Here is a 24,405-nt window from a genome sequence, read left to right on the forward strand (position 1 = left end):
GGCAACATTGATGAGAATCAGTGAGAAAGACAATTTTCAAACCATGTTGGGCAGCTGGTAAGCGCTTTCACAAAGATCAGAATTTTTTGCCACATGAACTATGTTTTAAATTTGTTTTATGCACATATTCCTTTTATCTGTAATATCGGCCCATATACTGAATTTGAAAAAGATGAAAGCCACATTTTGTACAGGAAGTGCTGCAATGAAATTATCACTGTAGTGGTATACATAACAATATCACATATTTTCTGAAACGCAGAAGGATAATCATAAATATTGAAAAACCTCATTACTGAAAGCAAGAAATTTCAGGGGATTGCACCCTGCAGCAAGAATGTGCCGATTCCTTCAAATTTGACAAGTCTATTCAGACATAATAGGGGCTAAATAGATAGCCCTTGAAAGAAGAACAGGTGAGTCACAGGTATTCTTGTTAATTACTATGCAGGTCGCAGTTCAAACTGTCTGCTCGTTTTAATATCGAGGCAGATCAGGTACATTCTTCCATTCTGAGATCATCATACTTCTGTGCCTTGAACCTTACTGTTACTTCCAGTACGGTCCTGGCACAGTTCCTTGCTGGAAGGCCAGCTTTTAACACCACAGCAGAGGGCTGAGTATAGAAGGGATTCTTCCAACACAAATGATTGCCTGTGCTGACAGAAGGTCTGGAGAGCCAATGAGCACTTGGTCCCCTGCAACCACGATCACCAGCTGTCAAAACTGTAACTGTTATTGTCTGAATGTGAAGGTCTTTTGTCACAAAACCACTCAGGATTTGTATGCAGCAATGTGGTAACAGGGGATAATTAATTGCATTAGCAGAGAGTTTGACAGTTCCAACTCAATTTGGGGTTGAACAGTCATTTTTTGTCATATTGTAGATGGGAATTATTTTGACTACCCAAAGGTATGACATAAACCCCTTTCAAAGTACAGGGCTTCAGCATGAAGAATCTTCACAGTAATTTCTCCAAATGCTCCCTACAGTGAATGCCTCAGCTGGGCTAAGGAATTTGAACACTGTGTCCTTGGAAGAAGCTAATAAAACCATCCAAAACTTATTTGAAACCTGCTATGGTACAGAATGTCGACAATGAGGGGCATTCTTTTGCTACCTCAATGATTCTTATACTGCCTCAGTGTAGTGTTTGTGTTCTATTATTTACGAAATTCTTTAGTTGTTGGTAGTTTCAGTTCAGTCTTTAGACTCCAGTGTAAAATACAAGGCATACAAGTGACTGCAGATGCTGAAATATGGAGCAGAAAACAATCTGTTGCAGGAACTCTGTGACCTGCTGAGTTTCTCCAGCAGATTGTTTGTTCAAAGTTCAGATTTATTGTCAGAGTACATGCATGACATCACATACAACCCTGAGATTATTTTTTCTATGGGCAAGGCAGAATTACCACCTATTGGTAGTGCAAAACACTATACTCAAAAAGATATGTATACATGTAAACAAATAAAGAAATGTAAACAATTTGCTGTGCTTTTTGTTTTCTTTTGCTCCATGTGAAATACTTTGCTTAAGTTTAACTTCCAATATGGAATGAAAGTATCGTTCATAACTCCAAGCATACTCCAAGGAAAAGAAGAGCAAAAAGAAGTAACAAGGGCAGAAGCTGAACAAGTGCTGTCCAGTTGTTTCTCCAAGAGTAAAAATACGTCAAAAAATTTTGAAGAAATGAAAAGGCATCAGAAAGTAACAAAAGTAAAATCCTTATTATTTCCATTACAACTTCTGAAAGATAAAGGCATGTTCTCATTGAACTGGAATAAGTAATGCAACCTGTTCTGCCATTTTATTTTATCAGTGGCAACTTCATTCCTTTTAAAGTCAAAGTTTTACCATCCATGTCTTTAAAATGACATTACATCTCAGGTGTAAAGCCCTCTTTAAAACAACTTAATTTTTTCTGCAAATGACCGTAGAATCATTAAAAGAAACTATAGCATCTAAGCAAGCAATTCATCCCATCACATCCAGCTCTGGTTCACAACTTTGAATACAGCAGCTCTTCAAGTGCTTATCCAAATTAAATTTAAATGTGGTGAGTTTTTCTGCTTCCTTTCAGGTAATGAATTCCAAACCCCTATCAATTTTTTGGATGAAAAATCTTTTCCTGAGCAACTTTCTAATATTAATTTAAATTCATTTCTTCTAGAAAAAAAAATTAATATTTTTCAATTTCATAACTTTTGTGTTGGTATATTTTTGGGAGCAATAATGTTACTTCTTGGGAAAAAATGAGTAACAAAATACATTACAAACTATAATGTTTTATGCTGCATTTGGTATCATTCAATGAGTTGTTCTCTTAATTCATATTCCTTCAGTTTATAGCTTGTTGTTCAAAATAGTGACAGCAGTATTTTCCCACTTTCATCAACTTTACGCTGGTCACAATCAAGACAATTCATGTGCATCGACATTTCCACAATGATCCAAAACTATGGTTAATCTGATTACATTTACACATCACAATCGTCTCTCAGATTCTCCGAATAATTTCAGTTCTTCTCAACTAAAATACTACTAATTAGTGTTAAAATCATGTCTCAAGTTTTTGTTTTGACAGATCAATCTTTGCCTGAATCATCCGTGTGCAACTTGTGCTTAGATACAGCAATAAAAGATGCTGAAGTTACATTGCTATTGGCTAATTGGAAGACTGCAATTTATTTGGCCAAATGTAGAGCACAATAGTTCTATCTTATTTCAGTGAAGGAGAATTTTTCTCCCCGAGAGTTGCACATTCTAATGTCCCAGTATAAAGATCCTAAATGCCAGATTAATGCTGACATTCAATTAAGAGACAACAGTAAATTACTTTCTTCCTGTTCCCACTGCCAATCAGATACCTGCAGTTATATTCATTCCAAGAATAATAACAATGTTTCTTACTCACAATGCTCTGAACAATAAAATTAGGGTGTAACTATAGAGCTATCCATAGATATTCATGTCAATTTGAGCCAAAGTACTATTGTGTGATGGATTCAGTAAGGCTGATATATTACTAAAAGAGAATGAAGTTGCTTGTAATTATTTAAAGAACCTATTTCCAAAAGCAGAAAGTGTTTTCATAAAACCACCAATTAATAGATTAAAGTGAATATATAGTTTATTTTGCAAGATTAGTGGACCCATCATGACAAATAAATAGACCTGAAAATGTAAATAAATCTTTACGACCTTTGTTTTCACAAACAGAACAGAATCCATGAGTATCATGGGCATGAACGATCTCTCAAAACTATTAGCACTTGCTAAATAAGAGTTCTCCTTATTTATTCATTCATTTAAAACATTTAAAAAATTGTTTTGTAAAAATATTTGCAAAAAGATTTCAGGGAAGTTTGTACTTGAATTTTCCAACATATTACTTTGATTTACATCTGCCCATTCCATAGAGTGGCTGCATTAATTTTTTATAACTTTAGGTCAAAGAGCAATTTTAAATTAAATTTCCCCTGAAGCAAATTGAGCAAGTATGAAGAGACAGTAAAGATGGTCATTAAAAGTCCAAACTAGTGCACCCACCTTCACAACTCAAGATATTATTTAATCACAAAAATTAATTAAGATGTCTTGGGATACAGCAAACATACATTAACTGGATATACTGTACTGCTAATGAATTCCAGGGATTAACAACTCTCTGTGCAAAGAATCACTCGCCAGCAACAAACTAAGTTATGTCCATTGATTGCCTCAAGTTTTCCATTGCCTGTCAGATTCAATAATCTGGTCAGTTTCTAAACTCCCATAATGTTGAAGTTCAATCATATTCTCTTGAAGATTGTACTTCCCACATTTTTAAAAGAAACTCAATCCCCCAGCCAGCCGTGATGTCCAAACATCCTTAAATCAGATCCTAGTCATGTGACCTGCCCTAAACTTTGCAGGCTATGCACTCCAGCAGCATAGTAGTGCAATGCTATGACAGCACCGGAAACCCTGGTACGAGTCAGTACTGTCTGCAAGGAATGTGTTCGTTCTCTCTGTGCGTGCATGGGTTTTCTATGGGTGCTCCGAGTTCCTACCATGTTTGGGGTTAGTAGTTTAATTGGCAATATGGGTGTATTTGACCAGTGTGGGCTTGTGGGCCAGAAGGGCCTATTATTGTGCTGTACCTCTTAATTTAAAAAAAAATGTGGATTAACAAGGGACAGAATATTAATTAGCTGCTAACTGGCCTGTATTTTTAACATCTGACTTCTCTCAACATGGTAATTAAAATACATCAGATTATTGTAGGTATTCATACCTGCATGATGCCAGGAAAAAAAAAGATCATTTGGCCCTTTGTGAGAATGTTGTTTTTTTTTGAGAAAGCCATCAAGCATGAATTTTTGACCAAAAACTTAATCCTCATCCTAAATTTATTTAGGGAATCAAATTTCTACAATCTTTTCAGGCAGTGTTCCAGATCCGGAATATGTTAAACAAGGAAACAAATCAAATTTATCTTGTGAATAGTAAAAAGCAAATATGATAGCGTGTTCTTATGTGAACAACTGAGCCTTAGAGAACTTTTCCATTCCTTTGACACGCATGGTATTGCAGATGGAAGATTGGAATTATGAGTGAACAATGAGAACCTGGAGGGACTCAACAAGTCAGGCAATATCCATGGACAGTCACCTTTTCAGGTGGGGAATCTTTTTCGACCTGAAATATTAACTATCCATTTCTCTCCATGTGTGCTGCCTGACCCACTGAGTCCCTGCAAATCATCCATTCTTTAGATCTTTCCATGAAGTTGTTCATAACCCCCTGAGAAAGGAGGACAATGTCTCATTTAGGCAGTTCATCCAAATAATGACACCTCTGCTAGTGTTGATACAGGTCCTCTTTTTGTGAACATAGTGGAATTAGGGCTCTGAACAATTGCACTGCCTGAAGATCTGTTGCCAAGGAGTAATGGTGGATGGGGTGGAGGGGCTGGGTGCTTTCACACCATTATTGATCATAAATTGAATGATTTTTCCAGGGGAAAATATTTTTTGACCCTCATTATGTACATTCGCCTCTTATTTCTAACCAATGACTCTTATGTGATGATGAAGTAATTTAAATGTTTGTTTTTTTAAATTCTCTCATGCTATGGTGACTTTTATGGACTCCAATTTTCACTACCTTTCCATTAACAGCTAATTATTGGCTGTTCTGTTATTAGAACATGTTGTTGAATGACATTCTTCTTTGTAATATACTGCTAGATATATAAATATCATGAATTCTTAAACTGTGAACAGAATATTGCTGCTTGTTATTATGTGTGACTTTTAACATGGAGAAAAGTTCATTTAGACTATAAAATATTATTAGATTTGTAGTTAAACAAAGCAGGGAGGCACTTATAAAATGAATGGCTTCAAGCAAATAACAAAAGATTGCTGTATTTGCAATTCCTGCATATTAGTTAGAATTTTTGAATCTGAGACAGGTTGACTTGCCCCACTTAGCCTCTGGATGAAATGATAAATAAATAAATGTTCAGCTTAAGATACCTCATTACAGATTAAAAGAAAAGTTTATGGATTCTTAATGTTTTCAAAATAAGCATAAATTAATTTGTTTTTTTTTACAAAATTAAATCAAAACTGCTTTTATTTCCAAATATTGCTGGTGTCTGTGATTGTATGGTCAGAATGAATGAATGGTATTGAACTGTTGAAGATACTTAGCAATATATGCACTCTGATTTGCAGTAATTTGGAAACAAAATCAGCATACTTTAGACTCCTAAACCAAATAGATTGACATTTATGGACCTACTGGCACCAATCTGGATACAATATGTTGTTTAATGTCTGCAGAGATATTTGAGGCTTGGTTATGGTTGCCATTTTTGAATGGGGCACCACTTGGTTCAGCCTTCTGGTATGCATCTCTATAAACTTCTTTAATGTTGGCCCTCATCCACTATGTTCCAGAGTAAACAACCCAAGTTTGTCCAACCTCTCCCCATAACTCACACCCTCGAAACCAGGCAATATCTGAGTAAGCCTCTTCTGTATCCTTTTCAAAGCCTCCACATTCTTCCTATATTGGGGCAACCAGAACTGCACACAACATTCCAAATGTGACCTAACAAAGTTTTATTTTTCTGTGGCATAAATACAGAAAGTGTCAATGGAATTCTTAATTATCTCAAGTATGGAATACAGCTAATTCCTGCAGGTTCACAAGAAAATCTCCCACTTAAAGTTTTCCAATCTACACAAATTCCAAATGCCTAATCCAATCTTATTCTCCCCCCCCAAAAAAAAATGCCACATGACACTTATTCAGTTCAAAATTTATATTCCATCAAAAAGCCAACAGAAAGTTGATTAATGTTCTTGTATTTTGTTACAATTTTGCTCAATGTTATCAAATTTCCCAACTTGATTTTGGCTACGATCTTAATTCAACTTAAATCTCCATTTCAGACTCTCAAATTCAAATCTCAAGTGTAATTTTTGGACAGCAGTAGTCCTAACATCAATACAGAACGAACACCAAAAACCTGTTGGAGGAACTCAGTGGGTCCAGCAGGATCAGTGGAAGAAAGAGAATGGTCAATCCTTGGGGCTGGAACCCTTCGTCAAGACTGAAAGTATAGCGGGAAGATAGATGGTGCAATGTAAACAAGGTGGACAGTGGGGAATGGTGAACCAGTGTGAAGGATAATAGTCTAGGAAAGTTGATTGGCATGTTCCAGACAAAGGGAGAGAGAGGAAAGAGGAAAAAAGAGGACGGTGGAATATGAGACATAAACAGTAAGGGGGGGGGGGGGGTTTGGGGTGGAATAAGTGGAGCTAAAAGGCTGCTAGTGCTGGAATCTGATAAAAAAGGTGACAGTGGGTGTTTTAATGAGAGCCGTTGGGGAAGAGCTTTAAGGGGAGAACAGATGGACACAATGAGGGGGGGAAGAAGAAAAATGGAGAGAATGGATTGTTTGCCATCACAATCTACAAAGCCAGGACAAACACCAATCTGGATCATTTATTTTTGCAACTTTGCTTTTTAAGTTGTTTTTGTTTGCAAATGTTTAATCTCTGCGCCTTTTTTGTATTTCTGGGCATTCATTCTGCAGTAGAGTATGCTACTGTGCTGATAATTTTTTTAATAACCTATATGAGAAACAGAAATGAGCTCTTGAGAACAATTATAAAATGCCTCTTAACTTTTGATGAGTCAGGTGATGGTTGAAAAATCGTTCCATTTGTCCAAAATTGAAATCAACTTCATTATACCTAATCAACAATTATACTAAATGAATGGTGGGAAGTACCTTTTTTTTGGACCTATAATATATTTTTGAAAATGTAGCAGGACTTAATTGCATGTGCAAAGATTTTTTATTGTTGTTTTTTTGTAGCAATCAGTTCACATTATTCATTCCTGTAAATTTTTATTCCATTTCACCAAGATAACTGCACCAAAGCTAGAATGATGCCTCTACTAAATCAGAAAAATCTTTGTATTGAAATGACTGTTGAAAAGTAAACATGCAGACACATTTATTTGTATTATAAGGAATGTGGGTATTTCCTGATGTTTGTTCTGGATAAAACATAAATTTCAGTTCCACACATCTTGTTATAGAGCAGCAATACCAATTTAACTATATTGTTAAACATTTGAAGAGTCACTTGCTTCAACAAACAAAGAAACTCATGGCACGTCAAGAAAAAAAAACAGATTTGAGAAGCTATGCAAGTCTTGGGCTTGTATAATCACTTACACAACGAAGGCTCTGCCCTTCTATGAAGTCTCTAAGAGTGAAAAATAGGCTATAGAATTAGCACCTGCAGTTCCCTCCTTACTCTCTCACACAAACACATTTTGTTATGCATGTGAATGTACACATACTAAGAATCATCATTAAAATGTTCAAATCCCTATGTCTCTAACTACTTCATGATCAGTGGCCCATGAGACACCACAAACAGGCAGGGGGTTATTCTGTCCCTTCCTCTTCTGCTCAGCATGGGAATGGTCAAGCTTTAATTCCTTTGTAGTCTGTTGCCAGGCACTGCCTTTGGCAGCAGGAACAGATGTATAATTAGCTTTGTTATGTTCCTTTCCAAAAGAACTGTTCTGTATGAACAAAAAATCTAGCTGGTCCAAATCTGCTCAAATGCAACTCTCTCCAGTCCCATAAGTTTAACATTGTGATGAGTTTCTTAACAATTAACATATCTATAATTTAACAGTTACGGAAAAAAAACAGAAAATGTCTAAACCAAATATATTATTTGGCAAACATCTGCATGAAACCTAGTAATAAATTATTGAACATGCAATTACATAAATTCGTTTCTGACTTCCTCTTTCCAGATAATAACTTTGTCATCACAACTCAATGGAATTCTCCAGTGAAATTTGCTAAGTTTGGAGAACTGTTTCAGAGATCGAAGAAAATATATAAATCACGTGACTGCTATTTGTTTGATCCTAACACTTCTTAAAACTAACGTTGTACAATTTAAAGGAAAGGGTATTCAATTAAAGTGAGATCTGTTGGTTAACATACACAAATCATTGTGAAGAGGAATTTTGAATTAGTGAATTTTATTCTCTGGTTAAAAAAATTGGATTATTCAATAGGGGAACACCATCGCAATCTATGAAATGTTAATACTCCTCACACATTTTAAAGAATGAAAAGGGTAACTCGATAATGTTTTGCTTGAGTGTAGTAGCTCAGAAATTTACTGACATGCAGAGGGGTATAAGCAGGGTTTCAAGAGCAGCTTGCTTTGAGAACCAGTTGATGGAAAATTCATTAATATATGGGTATAGTCCATTGTAAAGGAAAATAGCAGTTAAATCCAGGATTGGTGAGCAATTTGCAAGCTGTAGTTGAGATCTCTGTAATATCTACTTCAGAATTATTCCAGTGGATTACTTTTCTGGATGGCCTCATGCACATTTCGTCTCGCATTCTTTTCAGCAACTGTTGCCTCAGCATAATTATTTCCACTGTATTAAAATTCTGATCACCATATTCCTGGTGTAGCTACAGGCATTAAACTGCACAAGAAGCCTGTATCACATGTATCCATGAATTTTGCATGAAAAATCTTTGAAGCCAAAGTCTTATCTCACTTTCATTTTCTGAATCATCTTCAAGGCATTCAACTCTAATGTGACTGTTTTTAGTCCATCCTTTCACTTTTTATAACTTCTGTTATTGGCTTCACACTAATAAATTAACATCTGTTATAGTGTGCTTCAGAGGATATTCGGAACTTTGGAACTTCCTCACATTGCAATGCAATCCTCTCTCAAAGGAACAAAGTCATCCACCTTTGATTCAATCCATTCATAATTTTATAAAACCAAGAATCTTGCACCCATGAGCTTTTCCACAGAATTTACGCCCACCTGTACCCTTTTTCCCAGATCCATAAGGGTTACCTATCCACTAGGTTGGGGCTCTGTGAAGAGTCATATGCTTGAGGAGAACAGGTAATAAAGTAGATGTACATCTATGGGTCTCCTGCTTCATTTTAATACCTAGTTATTAAAACCTTGATGATTTGAGAGTGCCCTCAGAACCACTTGTGCATGAATCTCCCCAGTCCATATGCGACTGGAAAACAGATTATCTGAATTAAAGTGATTTGAGACCAGAAGAGTCCAGTCAAAATTTCCAGAACAGTTTGATTTGACACAGAAATAATAACAATTGTGTTCTAATCAAGAAAGAAATAATTTTCCTTTGCAAAGGACTAAAAAAAGTGTCAAACATCTGAATTTTTATGTTCCCAGTAAAGTCAGAAATTAAGCTATGAATCTGAAAATAGTTATACAATATCTTGACATTTATTAAATATATTGCAAGCATTTGATTGCATTCCCTACATGCAAACTGTGATGTGCTTCAGTCATTGTTTGTATTACGAGCTCCCATTTTAGTAAAATGGGAACACAAGCACAGAAGTCACAGCCCAGTGATAATTCGATACGTTGGAAGAACTGAGGGAAGGCTTGTCACAGTCTGTACTAAATTCAGTACATTTGCAAAGGCCTTGTGATTTTACAAGGGAGAACCATTCTGGCTGCTGAAGAGGAAGCAGCTTTTTGAAGCAGCTCTTGTGGCCAGCTATTTTGTGGAATTCAGAGCAAAACAGGCTCTGTGAATGACTGGGCCTTTACCGTGGATTGACCTTTTCCAGAAGGGTCTTTTTGGGAAGCAAAGTACTTCACTTTGATTGCGACTGACAGTGGAGGTCACTTGAGAGACTGCTTCATTTTAAGTGTAACTAGCAGTGAAGTTACTTGGAGAGATTGGTGCCAGGGTCTTAGAAGCTTCGTGGAGGCCGTCCAGTTCGACAAAAGGACCAGGAGTGTAATGACCATAGCTTGTGTGATGGACATTTCTTCAAAGGCAACACAAAGATCATTTGTGAGTCTGTAGAAACCACAACTCTAGTCTTCCCATCAGTTCATTGAAGTAACTTTCTAGATTTTGGCCTACACTATAATGGTTTGGGTATATCACACACACACACATACACACACACACACACACAGAGTTGGGGACAGATTTAGTGTTAAGGATAGTTCAAAAGTTAAGACTATAGTTTAAGAGTTAGAAATAAAATTAGTGTTTTAAAATTAAACACTGTCGGGTTCCTTGTCTATTGCTGCTCGTTACACGTGGTTCGTAACATTACCAAAACTGGTTCAAAATTAGCTCACAGCAAATTTAATCTTGCAGTATGATTAATCTAACAATAGCATGTGATGCAGTTTTGGTAAAATAAAGTTTTCTCAGTCATTGAAACATCATGTGGTGGAAATAAACTGGACAAAATCAGAAAACAAATTGGTTATCATCACTTTTGAAGTATTGGAGTTGCTCTGTGATGTTTATATAAATTTTTAACATATGAAGCATAGAAAAATGAGAAAGCACGAGAAAGTTCAAATTTGTTGTCAGAAAACATATATGACATTGCATATTGCCCATCAATTATTCCTTTAGCATCTACCCCTGTGACCACAGGAAATGCTACACATGCACCCACACCTCCTCCCTCACTAAAATTCAGGGCCCTGAACAGTCCTTCCAAGTGAAGCAATATTTCACTTGTGAATCTGCAAGGATCATCTACTGCATCCAGTGCTCCTATTGTGGTCTTCTCTACATTAGAGAGACTGGATGAAGACTGGGAGATTGTTTCATTGACCACCTTAGCTGTGCCTGCCACAATAGCGGGCATCTCTCAGTGATAATGGATTTCAATTCCTCACCTCATTCCCATGCGAACATGTCTTTTCATGGCTCCTGCACAGCCCAGACTGACCACCTGCAAATTGGACGAACAACACCTGATATTCCCTCTGGGCTCCATCCAACATAATGGTATCAACATCGACTTCTCTGATTTTTGTTGGGTGTTCACCCCACTCCTCCTATCCATCTACCTGTCCACATTTTTCTTCAATATTAAAACTGAACTCACATTCACCACTTCAGCTGGCAGCTTGGCCCACATTCCCACTACTCTTGTTGTGAAGAAACTCCCCCTAATCTTCCCCCTAAACTTCTGTCCTTTCACCCTTAATCCTCTGGTGTGTGTCTCACCTAACCTCAGTGGAAAAAGCCTACTTGAATTTAGTCTATTAACTTCAGAATTTTATAAACCTCCATCAAATCTCCCCTCATTCTTTTATGCTCCAGGGAATAAAGTCCTAATATGTTTTACCTTTCCCTATGACTCAGTACCTGAAGTCCTGGCAAAATCCTAATAAATCTTCTCTGCACCCTTTCTATCTTATTCATATCTCATTCTTGTCTGCTTTAAATTCCTTCTGCCATTTTTCAGCCCACTTTTTCAGCTGGTTAAGATTCCTCTGCAAGCTTTGAAAGCCTTCCTCACTGCCCAATCTTAGCATCATTTGCAATCTTGATGATCCAATTTCTCACATTATCATCCAGATCATTGATATAGACATCTATCAATAATTGTCTCAGCACTAATTTCTGAGGCACACCACCTGTCACAGGCCTCCTGAGAAGCAATCAGTCATGACCATTCACTGGCTTCCCCCATAGAGCCAATGTCGAATCCAGTTTACTACATCACCATGAATACGGAATGTCTGAGCCTTCCCTGTTTAATGGAGAGGGTGAGTAAATTTATGTCCTTGGGAGTCACTACCTCTGAGGATCTTTCCTGGACCCAACACACCAATGGCATCATGAAGAAACTTCCTCAGAAAATTGTGGAGGTTTGGTATGACATCAGAAACTTGGCAAATTTCTACAGAAGTGTGGTGGAATGTGTCCTGACTGGCTGCATCACGGTCTGGTATAGGAACACCAATACCCCCGGGCATAAAGCACTCCAAAAAGTAGCGGACACAGCCCAGGACATTACACTACTGGGAACGCTGCTGTCAGAGGGTAGCAGCTATCATCAAACACCCACACCACCAAACACACTCTGTTCTCGCGGCTGCCATCAGGAAAGAGGTGAAGGTGCCACAAGTCTTGCACCACCAGGTTCAGGAACAGCTGCTCCCCCTCCACCATCAGAGTCCTCAATGACAAACTCAATCAGAGACTCATTTAAGGACTCTTATCTGTGCACTTAATTGATTTTCTTTTGTTCTCTTTGTATTGCACAGTTTATTTGCATTCATTATCTGTTTACAGTTCTTTTATTTGTTTGCATGTTTATGCTGTGTACAATTTATTTTTTGTACTACCATTTAGTGGTAATTCTGCTATGTCTGCAGGAAAAAGGCTTTTCAGGTGATGTCATGTATGCACTCTGACAATAAATCTGAAATCTGAAACCTAACCTCCCATGTGGGACCAATAGGTCTAATTTTCTTTCAATGTTGCCACAATTGGGACATATTGTACTTCTTCACATGCATATCTTCAATACCTAATAATTTTCCCATATATAATTAAGAAACTGAGGTATGCTGAGCTTGCAGATGACGTGCAGCAACATGGCTGGAAGGCAGTTGAAGCTGAAGTAAGCTTGCAGAGGATTTGTAGCCACATTGACATCAAAGCTACTCCGTGATTTGGGAGTGCAGGGAAAGTTACATCAACAAGTAGTCAAAATTTCTCCAGGCTGCTGAAAAGGGTAGTCTGTGGCTCTGGATGAGGAGAAAGGGTACCAAAGTGAGTGAAAGGCATCTAGGGGGCGAGCCTGGGATGCTGGGATTCACTGCTGAACCCTCCGGAGGTGTCTTAGATTTATCACTGAGGAAGGAGATGTCCACTTGATAACCCAGAAGATGCCACCACTCACTTCTACCCCACAGAATCTAGGCAGCAAGTGTCAGGAGTGCAATAAGGGATATTAACATCTAGTCCTACATAGCATACCTTAATATTATTTGTATATACATACATAAAGTGTGCAGAAGTAAATAGAAATACTACATGGAGTTGATGTTCAAAACAACGGCTGATTCATTAAAACTGATGCACAAAAGGAGACCAGTCAAATCTGATGCCATGAGCATGATCTTGGTACCAGCGTTATACCCTCAATGGACACAATTACAGAAATTTGATTAACTTAGTTTTACTGTTGTGATTACAGAATGGGAGTTACACAGATCTAGTTACTGGCAAGATAACAGTTGATTAAGAATAAGATGCTTTTTTGTCTATAAGTTTTAGTTAACAATAGGTCAAAGTTTCGGTTTACAATAATGGGTGTATGTTACAATTTTAACTTACTTAGCAATAAATCCAATTTCATATTACAGCAAAGCGTGCATGCTATAACATCACTGGAAAGCAAGGATCACACCGGATGAAGTATGCTGCAAAAGATTTGTAGCCACATTGACATCAAGGCTATTCTGGGAGTGTTCCTGAAACTTGGATGTCATTACTGCTGTATTCATGGCTCTACTCTTGGGCCTGTCTTCGATTCCCTGTTACTGCATTAGCACAATCCACATCCACCTTTACTAGTTAAAGATCTCACTATTCTTTCCCCTGTAACAGAGGGCAAACAAAGTCCCGATAATTTTGATAATTTCATGGAAAAAGTCACATGCAATAATTTGTGATGTGATGGAAAATATGTTGTTTTAATATGTATATTCAGTATTATATTTATTTGGAGAAAACAATCATTGTGCCTTTCACAACTGAAGTGTTTGAATAAAAAATAATTCAGTGGTTGATTGGTAGATAATTTAAAGCTGTAAAATCCTGTGCTCTTCATCTTTATGCTGGGGATAGTACCCAATAGGAATAGGACACTAAATCCACTCTTCAAGCCTTTGCAATATGAACAGCCATGTCATAGAAGAAGGGAAAGAAGAATTGGAGATGTGGAACAACAGAGAAGAGATAAGTTGGTTTAACCTTGTGATTTTTCTTATTTGAGGTGGCAAGTAGAAAAAGTATGATCACTGGAAGGCACTTATAAATGGGATAATAGTACATTGAAAACAAGTATTGAAAATGGTTATTTTTTTAAAAAGTATTTATGAATGGTGTTTTTGGCTGCTTTCCTTCCAAATAAATCATATTGCAAAATGGAGGGATAAAATTTTGCACAACACCAAATGTGATTGTTGTAGCCATTAAAAGCTAGTAATCAACAATAAGTTGATCACTAATGAATGTTGAGAAGTTGTAGCCATAAACACTGGCAACAATCAGTTCTAAACTTCATCATGACTTTCACACGTAGAGTCAAAAATTAACCTTCTTTTAAATACAGGCCCTGAAAATCAATACCTGGAATTCACTGTCTGAACTGAATAGAATTTTAAACATTCAAAAATATGCATTTTAGAATGGATTATTTATAAGATTTACAGAATCAACTTGCTGAGACTTCTGTTTAATTCAAACAATGTAATCATGGATGAAGTTAATCCCAAATTAACCTAATTACCAGTAACCAAGTCAAAAGAATAAAGGCTCTCTGATGTTTCGAAGTATTATAATAGCACAGAAGATATTTGCAGTAAGCGAACTTGCGTGGAAGCTCTGGTGTTTGTGAACATTAAAATGAATTTTTCTCCTTTTTTTAAAAGTGGACTGCAAGCTGGTAATCTTAACATCAGCTACGGGAATGTTATTGGAAAGGATGCTGAGGGACAATATTTGGAAAGGCGCAGACTGACTCGGAAAAATCAGTATGGTTTTGTGTGGGGAGGCACATCAAATGTCATGAATTTGAGTGATTTTTTGAAGAGGTAAAGTTGTCTGCATGTACTCTGGTAAAGCCTTTGCCAAGGTCCTCCATGGAATGCAAGACCAGAAGGTCAGATTGCATGGGATCTAGAGTAAGCTGGCTAATTGGATGCAGAATTAGCTTGACAGTAGGAAACAAAGGGTAAAAATGGAGGAAAGATATTCAGATCAGAGGCCTGTGACCATTGGTGTACCACAGAGATCAGTGGTCAGTTCATTGTGGTTTGGCACCTATATTAATGACTTGGATGACAATGTAGTTAGTAACGATTAGTAAATTTGTGGACAACATTGAAATTAGTGGCACAGTGGACAGAGAAGAACCCTATCTAAGATTACAGATGAACCTAGATCATTGGCTTTCAAACTGCCCTCTTAAATTCACACTCCACCTTAAGCAATCCTGATGCCATAAGTGCTCTGTGATTAGAAAAGATTCCTTAAGGTGGTATGTGAGTGGGGGGAAAAAAGTTGAAAGCCACTACTCTAGACCCTTTTCTTTCCACTCATATTCCACCTTAAGCAATCCCTTACTAATCACAGAGCACTTGTGGCATCGGGATTGCTTAAGGTGTGTTGTGAGTGTAGTGGGGCAGTTTGAAAACCACTGATCTAGATGAACTATGAAATTGGGCCAGTTTGGTCTAAATCAGGGTAGGTCTTACATTGAGAATGGTATGGCACTTGAGGATATTGTAGAATAAAGAGACTTGGGTGCATGGCTACATAGTTCCATGATAGTGATAACAGAGTTAGACAAAGTGGTGGAGAAGGCATCTTGTAGCATGCTTGCCTTCATCAGTCAGGCCACTGAGTACAGGAGCAGGGACATCAGGTTACAATTGTTGGTGAGACCACACCTGGAGTATTGTGCACAATTCTAGTAACCCAGCTGTAGAAAAATATAATTACACTGAAAAGAGTATATAAATGATTCACTCAAATGTTATTGGGAATAGCAGGCTTGAATTATAGGGTGAGGCTGGCAGTTTTTCTCCCTGGAGGGTAGGAGGCTGAGAGGTTTATAAAATCATGGGGGACATAAATAAGATAAATAGTCATAGTCTGATTCCCAGGTAGAGGAATCTAGAGTGAGAAGGTATAGATTTAAGGTGTGGTTAATGATTTAAAAAGGGAACTAAGGGCACCTTGTTTGCACAGAGAGGTGAGTAGACTGTCAGAAAAAATGATGGAGGTGAGTATTGTAATGTTTAAAAGACAGAAACATGGATAAGAAATATTTCAAGTCATTGGGCAAATGGGACTTGCTCAGGTGGACAACTTGGTGGGTATGGACAAGTTGGGCCAGAGGGCCTGTTTCTGTGCTGTAGCACTCTATGACTCAACATGCTAGACCACTCTGGAAACATTTTGCAGTGCATCATCCAAGACAAAAGTGGCCTCTTTTATATTTACTGGTAATCAAGAGTCATTCTAGCTTGCAGCTCGTGGACGTTTCTTTATTTTACTCCCAAATTGCAGTTAGTTTGAGACACACTTGATTGGATGAAGTACAACAGCTGCCAGAATCAGGTAAAACAGGAAAATTATGATTGAAAACAGATTTTTAGTGCAATTTTCTAAATACAGAAACTTTTAAAGTGTTTCTTCTTTGTAATCTGGCTACAGAAATATGTAATTAGCTCTAACTGCTCCTCACAGGGTGGATCATTGAATAATTTTCAGACTATGGCTCCTAGGCCATTGCCAAGAGTTGGCAAAAACAGGTTTAGAATTCCCAAAGGGTATAAACATGCATGTTATTATCATAGATGATGTGCATAAGCAATAAGTTAAAGCACTTTGCAATACTGGCATCCACCCAACTATGTGGAGAATTGTCCAGCTCAGCAGAAGATATCATAAATTTGGTTCAGTACCACCCAACCTTTCTATTCTCTATCATCAGAAAAGGGATGATTTTCAACGCACTTACTCATAAGGAAATTGCTCACCTGATTCTCAGTTTATATTTTGTCAGGACAATTCAGCTCCATATTTTTTCACTAGCTTGTTCCACACATGGACCAAAGAGTCACATTACAGAGTTGAGGTGAGAGTAGTTATCTTTGACCAAATACAAATTATGTCCCCACTTCAAAATGTACTGCTCCAAGCTATTTCACCAATAAGTCCCAAATCTGTGAACTGAATTATCAAGGAGAAGGGAAGAAGACTCTTGGAAATGCTACCATGTCCACATTCCCATCCAAGTTGTAATCCATCCTGAATGTGAAATGCATCACTATTCCTTCATTCTTATAAGGTCTAAATCCTGAAGGTCCTCCTTAAATCCACTACAGAGTATCTTCACCAGAAGGTCTGCAGTGTTTCAAAAAAACAGCTGCACCTACCTTATAATAACAATTAAGGATGGACAACATGTGCAAATCATGCCACAATGACCAGGGACCAACATATATATATATATATATTCTTATATAAAACATTAAATTCTTAAGGGTTTAGACAGAGTAGACACAGGTAGGTTATTTCCAATGCTGGGAAAAACCAGAACCAGGGGTCACAGTTTAAGGATAAGGGGGAAGTTTTTTAGGACTGAGATGAGGAAAAATTTCTTCTCTCAGAGGGTGGTGGATCTGTAGAATTCTTTGCCACAGGAAATAGTTGAGGCTGGTTCCTTGTCAATATTTAAGAGTAAGTTAGATATGACCCTTGTGGCCAAGGGGATCAAGGGGTATGGGGAGAAGGCAGGAACCAGGTACTGATTAGCCATGATCATATTAAATGGCTGTGTAGGCTTGAAGGCCTAAATGGCCTACTGCTGCACCTATTTTTCTATGTTTCGATATATATATATAAAAAGAGAGCATTTACTGTAAAAAGCATCACAACAGCAGTACTCTCCCCTGAGAAATGAAATTTAACTTTCACATCGCAGCCTTACCTCCCTTTGGACATTACAAGGAGAATGAACACATTCCCTTTAACTAATTTTGAACCACAAGACAATACCAGAACTCTACAATTCCCTACAAAACCATACTCTTTCATCAGTAAAGCTACATTTAACTTAAGTGCAGTTTCCTGTTGGACTCTATTCTTCATTAGCATAAAACATTACATCAGCACATTCTATTTTTCTCGTATAAGTTCCAAATTCTACACCATTAACCCACTTTTTCTTCCTACCATATTACTCCTGAGTGCTCATATAAAACAGACATTTGTGTCGTAACAGATACTTAAATACCATTTGAAGACCAAAATTATGAAAGGTGATGAAGTGAGAATGTGTTATGAACGACTCCAAAGAGTCATAACTTGTTCCTGGAAAGTTCAGTGTCACCATTGTGGAGCTGTAAAAATAGTTGAAAGCCTGAGATTCGCACTGAGAATCAACTGAGCTTGTTTCAAATCATGGTCATCATTTTCAAGCAATATCTTGGCTGCAGTGGATTTGGAGGAAATAAAGTCAAGAATGTGCGATTATCATCTCCATGGTAAAAAAAGATAAGAGACAGTAGTGACTGTAACTGCACACAACTGGAAATTGGGTCATCACAAAATAACATCATTCTCTCACAGCAGAGTTTGAGCATTTTTATAGGGATTTAGGTCTTGTACCTCCTCTTCACAGTAGAGACAACACTTAACATGGAATAAAATACTCCTCTAGTAGACTGCATGTTATTAGAGAAAATGATTCATGTGCCCGAGAAGTGAGTTACATCTGATAAGGAAATGGTTAAGTGAGAAATATGCAGGAACAAAGATCTTTTGGGGTTTAGTGCTATACTTGTCACTTTTGTCAAGGGAACTAGTGGTTTGAGCACATGTTGCTGAGGGTGCTATATATAATATAACATGGGCCTGTTTCAGCAAAAGATTACTATAAGGAATTAGTCTTGAGATGGTCCTTTAAAAGGCAAAGAAAATGGTGATGGCAGCCTGCTAATGTGGGACATGAAATAAAGTAGATATAATGGAAAGGATCATGTTTAATAATAGCTGTACTCAGATACTCTAATGAGGTAAAGGACACTCTGCACTATGCTCTAATATCACCAGGCTAATACAGTGAAACTGATACAAAAAAAGTCAAGTTTTTGATCAACATTATATTTATCTCTTGAGCAGGCAAAGAAATACTGGAGGAACTCAGCATGTCAGACAGCACCCACAGCTCAACATGGTCATTCAACGTTTTGAATTTAGACCGCTTATCGAGACTCAGATAAAAAAAGTGATCTATACATATATATATATATATATATATATAAATCTGAAGGGTAAAAAAGTTGGGGGAGGGCTCATATTCTTCATTTTTGTCTCTGAGCAGAATGGGGCTAAGAATGTATCTGAACACTAAACAGTTTTCAGGTCAAAGCAGGATAAGTAGTTGCACTGGCATTGATATTTTGACCATGGAAGTTCCAACTTTCTCTTCAAAGCCTTTTATTGCCTTTTTAAATACTTCAATTAATGTGAATCAGTGTTTTGTTTTGGCATTAGCATGCTTCACAATCCTACAAGTCTTTTATGATCATGTCCCTGAGAATAGTTAAAATAAAATATATAGCTTTTTTAAAATCAACATACAAATTCAAATATCTACTGTTTATGAGACTCATCTATTCTCTATATCATGCTTATTTTAGTAGTCAATTTCAAAAATTCCCCTTCTTTTGTCATTCAAAAATATGAAGATCTTTAGAAGGAAACTTGATTTACAATGAATCAAAACAAAGACATTGTGGCGGCCCCTCGCTGCCCCCTCGGGGTGCCTCAGAAAATGAAGGACGAGCGCGACGTTCCAGCAGGCTGCACGAAGCCCGCAGCGCTGCCCTCCATTTGGCCAAAACTAAAGGAGCCTAACAGGCCTATCAAGGAAAGTGGATCACAAATGCACCAATCACCGCTGACCATGTCCCTCAGTTTCAGAATAAAAGCAAGTCTGTGAGTCCAATAAAGCTCAGTGTTAATTACACCCAACTGGGGTTCGTGTCATCCTTTCTGGGAACAGCGTGTTCTTTCTGATCTAACCTTCATGCAGCTATAACCTCTCCTGCACTATAGGCTCTGCAGAGCTATAGCTTGTACCTAGCTACAACGTCTGATTTGTCAATGCACATAGATCGAATGTGAAACTAAATCAGTAATAGTATTTCTCCGAAAATAATTATAAATAATTATGTCCCATCCTTCTGTTCACATGCATATGTGTAGATTTACTTTTGTTTAAATCAATTGAAATATATTGAAATAAAATACTGTCTCATGAAACCAATCATCCTGACATGCCTTTTCTCAGCATCCTGATTGCTACATGGTTACAACACAAAGAGATCAAACTGTGCTAGCTCGAGTTCAATGAGTAAATTATCATGTTGTAGCAGCCCACGCCTCAGGCCGTCGTAGGAAATGGCCATCGAATGCGGCAATCGGCAAAACATCATGCGGGCTGAAACGCCTGTTTCCATAGGCTGCCAGCAGAGCGGTAAAACTGGTGGATCGCAGGGGGCCCATTGCCTGGGCATCCTAGGTAATTAATCGGCAGACGGCCCGCTCAAGCCTTGCCCCAGTGGTGACGCAGCCAAACTGACTATAAGAGGCAGACCTCCCACTGAATAAACCCAGTTTTGAATACACTCTACTGGTGTGTGTCTTCACCTGCGGATTTGAGCTATAGCCTTAGGGCTGTAACCAAGAGCTGTAACCTAGCTGTAGCCGTAGCAAACTTGCTACAGTGGTGACCCTGACTGATCAAAACGGCACTTTGGACCCAAAGATGGAAGAGCAACCTGCAATCAATGACATAGCACTGAAGCTGCCCAGCTTCTGGACATCGCCACCATGGGTATGGTTCTAGCAAACCAAGGAGCAGTTCGCCATTCGATGGATCTCTGCCGAGGAAATGCGCTACTACCACATGGTCAGCACCCTTGATCAGAACATCGCAGCCCGCATCAACTTCCTCCAGCAGCCTCTGGAACAAGGAAGGTATGTGGCCATCAAAGAGCTGTTAAACCGCACCTGACTGTTGCATATCGATGGTTTGGGGATAGGGCCCTTTCCACCCTCACAAGCGACCTGCTTGCTCTCAACAATGGCCACACCTTCTGTCCGCTGTTCCAGTAAATCTTTCTGCAGAGACTACCTGAGGATAGCCGGCTGTTCATCGCAGAGGAAGACTTAATGACCCCAGGAAGGTGACTGCCCGAGCAGATCTATTATGGGTGGCTAAGAGGGACACTTGTGCTTTGCTCAACCAGGTGACAGCACCGTGTCATCAACGCCCAGCCAAGAAGACCACTGACTGACTGCCTGACTGACCACCTGAATGCCATGCCCCACCAGTGAGCAGTACTGTTTCTATCACCAACGGTGAAGTTCCGAAGCCCATCAATGCCTCTCCCCCTGCGCGTTCCAGGGAAACACCCAGGCTGGCTGTCATTAATGGCTGCGACAACCGGCCAACTGCATAGTCTGCTACACATTCAACACTCCCTGTCAGGCCAACTTTTCTTGGTGGACACTGGGGCACAATACAGCATCATTCCTCCGACCAGCCTGAAGGCCTACTGTGGCAAAGTTGGTCATGAGCTCCGAGCACCATGGCTCCAACATCTGAACATTCGGCACCTGCACCATTCCCCTATGCTTTGGGGTCAAACAATTCACTTGGAAGTTTATGGTGGCAGCTGTGCAACAACCATTACTGGGTGCAGATTTCCTAAAAGGCCAATTCATTCCTGGTGGATATCAAAGGGCGCCAGCTGGTGCATGCCTGGACATTTCAGTCCCTCTCACTCAAGGGCACTAAACTCACCAGCTCCACCTGTACTCAGTGAGTACTGCCGACAACAAATTCGCTCAAGTCCGAGGAGAATTCCCCTCCATCATCACGCCTCACCTCCATTCGGCAGAACCGAAATATGGAGTGAGGCACCAATTCATTACAGAGGGCCCTCCCCTCCATGCCAGGGTGCGGCATCTCCCCCTGAGAAACTCAACCTAGCCAGGGACAAGTTCAAAAAGGTGAAGGAACTCGGCATTGTGCGGTGCTCCAATAGTCCTTGGGCCTCCCCCTCCACATGGTCCCCAAGGCACACTACCATTGCCTCAGTGAGACCACCATACTGGACAGATATCCTGTGCCCCATATCCAAGACTTCAGCACTAATTTGCAAGGAGCATGGATATTCTCAAAGGCAGACCTCATCAGGGGCCATCACCAGTTCCCAGTACACCCCAAAGACATCCCAAAAACCATCATCATAACCCCCTTTGGATTGTTTGAATTTCTCTGCATGCCCTTCGGGTTAAAAAAACGTGGCTCAGACTTTCCAGAGGCTGATGGATGAAGTGGTCCAGGATCTGCATTTTGCCTTTGTCTACCTCGACGACATTTTAATCACCAGGCACACCCACACTGAGCACACCACCCACTTAAAACAATTATTCTCCAGGCTGAGCGATTTCGGTCTGACCATCAACCCAGCCAAGTTCCAGTTTGGCCGAGAGACTATTGACTTCCTGGGCCATCATATCGACCAACATGGAGCCAGCCCATTAGGCTCTAGGGTGGATTTTCCACATGCCATCGATGCTGAAGGGTTTGCAGGTATGATCCATTTTTATCGCCACTTCATACCTGCATCATGAGCCCACTCTTTCTCCTCATGGCAGGACCCAGTAAAAACATACAATGGACCCAGGAGGTGACCGAGGCCTTCCAGGCCACCAAAACGCTCTAGCCAATGCCACCCTCCTTGTGCAACTGCGGACAAGAAGCCCCAACCGTCCTCACGACAAACACCATCAGCACAGAAATTGGGGGTGTACTGAGCAACTGGTGAATGGACAATGGCAACCGCTGGCCTTTTTCAGTCAATACCTCGGCCACCAAAGCCCAAGTACAGTGCCTTTAATAGAGAATTGTTAGGCTTAAACCTGGCAATTTGGCACTTTCGTTACTTTTTGGAGAGCAGGAAGTTCAAAACTTACATGGACCACAAACCCCCTACCTTCGCCTTCAGTAAGGTGTCAGATCTGGGGCCAGCCAGGCAACAGCAGCACCTGTCCGACATTTCCGATTTACAATAGGCATTGAACACATAGCCCTATCCCGTCCGGCTATCATGACCCTACCCCTGGCGTTGACTACGTGGCCCTGGCTGATGTGCAGCAACCAGACCCTGACATTCTGGCGTACCAGACAGCACTCACCGGCTTATAACTGGAGAACATCCAGATTGCCCCCGGCAATCACATGCTGCTCTGCGACACCTAGACGGATAATCCTCACCCTGTCATTCCAGTTGCAAGGAAGAGGCAGGTTTTCGACGGTGCACAACTTGGCTCACCCTGCCATCAGGACTACAGTCAAACTGGTGGCAAACAGGTATGTCCGGCACAGCCTCTGCAAAGAGGTTACCCTGTGGGCCAGAACTTGTACTCAGTGCCAGTCATCCAAAATCCAGACTCATATCGAAGCTCCACCATTAATATTCGAGCCAGCTCGTCGCCGCTTCAGCCACATAAACATTGACATTGTGGGGCCCTTACTCGTATCCAGAGGTGCATGTTACCTTCTCACAATGGTTGACTGGATGACCAGATGGCCAAAGGCGGTGCTACTATCAGAGGCTTCCACTGAAGCATGCACACAGGCTTTACTCATCACTTTGGGGTCCCCAAACACTTCACATCAGACAGGCGGGCCCAATTCACCTCCAGTCTGTGGATTGGCCTAGCCCACGTCCTGTAAGGTAAAACATCATGAGATGGGAATGTGTAAGGAGTTACCCTGTGCAGGGCTGTAACAAGAAGGGGAGGTGTCCTTGTACTCCTGTTAGGTAAAACATCATGAGATGGGAATGTGTAAGGAGTTACCCTGTGCAGGGCTGTAACAAGATGTGAATGCATCCTTGTACTTACAAGATAAGAGAGACATTGATGGATTGAGAGGCAGGAAGCTAGCAGGGAAAGGATAGCAACAGTTTTAGTCATTGGACAAGTAATGATATGATGATGTTCTAAGCACGTATCCAAGGGTATAAAAAATCACCATTTTGCTGATAACGGCAGAATGCATTCTCCGACTAACATTGTTAGTCGCAAGTGTTACAATCCGGTAATAAAGAACAAAGAACCCTGATTTCGACTCAGTCTGGTGTTTGTCTCACTCATTCATGAACAAAGCAGACCTAACAGTCCTGAGGACCCAACTCTACC

General features: G+C 39.5%; 1 protein-coding gene across 1 annotated transcript in view; it reads right to left on the reverse strand.

Moving 5' to 3' along the window:
- fsip1 (fibrous sheath interacting protein 1) overlaps positions 1 to 24,405 on the reverse strand; it is a 401,721-nt gene that overhangs the window by 104,847 nt on the left and 272,469 nt on the right. The gene's annotated exons all lie outside the window — the stretch shown is intronic.

The sequence above is a fragment of the Narcine bancroftii genome, chromosome 2, assembly GCF_036971445.1.
Source record: "Narcine bancroftii isolate sNarBan1 chromosome 2, sNarBan1.hap1, whole genome shotgun sequence".
In the NCBI taxonomy this organism is placed as follows: domain Eukaryota; kingdom Metazoa; phylum Chordata; class Chondrichthyes; order Torpediniformes; family Narcinidae; genus Narcine; species Narcine bancroftii.